The sequence below is a fragment of the Olea europaea genome, unplaced genomic scaffold (genome assembly GCF_002742605.1).
Source record: "Olea europaea var. sylvestris unplaced genomic scaffold, O_europaea_v1 scaffold156, whole genome shotgun sequence".
In the NCBI taxonomy this organism is placed as follows: domain Eukaryota; kingdom Viridiplantae; phylum Streptophyta; class Magnoliopsida; order Lamiales; family Oleaceae; genus Olea; species Olea europaea.
The window spans coordinates 71,538-72,385 of record NW_019233203.1 but is presented as its reverse complement, the minus strand read 5'-3'; positions in this window follow the sequence as shown (position 1 = coordinate 72,385).

Sequence of the window (848 nt, the reverse complement as noted above, 5' to 3'; positions counted from 1 at the left end):
AGTCGCCCAAAATTCTGAAAATCTGCACAGATTTTCAAAATTTTTGGGAGACTTTTAAAGCAATTTTTCGGCAATTTTCGACCATCAAAACTGTCGGATTTTGATATCGTTGGAAAACCCACATTGTCATCTTTAATTACCACCCAAAATTTTCCCAGAACTTCAAAAAATTCGGTCGGAATAAACCCACAAAGTCAGCATCCCGAACTGTGTCCAAATTTTCGCATTTTTGGGATGCTGATTTTATAGGTTTATTCCGATCGAATCATTTGGAGTTATGGAGAAATTTTTGGTGGTAATTGAAGAGGACATTGTGTGCTTTCCAACAGTATCAAAGTCCAACAATTTTGATGGTCGGAAGTTGTCGAAAAATTGCCTTAAATGTCGCCCAAAAATTCTGTAAATCTACCCAGATTTTCAAAATTTTTGGATGACTTTTAAGACAATTTTCCAATCGAATCCCTTGGAGTTATAGGGAGATTTTGGGTGACAATTGAAGAGGATATCGTGAGCTTTTCAACAGTATCAAAATTCGACATTTTTGGTGATCAGAAATTGTCGAAAAGTTGTCGCAAAAGTCGTCCAATTATTTGAAGAGATAATTAGTGGATGAATAATTATATGAAAAGATGACTGAATATTTAGTAACTCGTGAAAGATGAGTAAGCAAGTTGTAATCAAGTTTAAAGTTCATTCAGCACTGGTTAAATTTACGGGTTGAAATAATTCCATGCCATGCCATGATGCCACCATCTCTCTACGAGAGAGACCTTGGTGTCCTCATGGCTGTCACTGATTAATGGTGGCTCAGAAATTGCCACGCCATGGCGCGTCCAAAAAGACGCTTT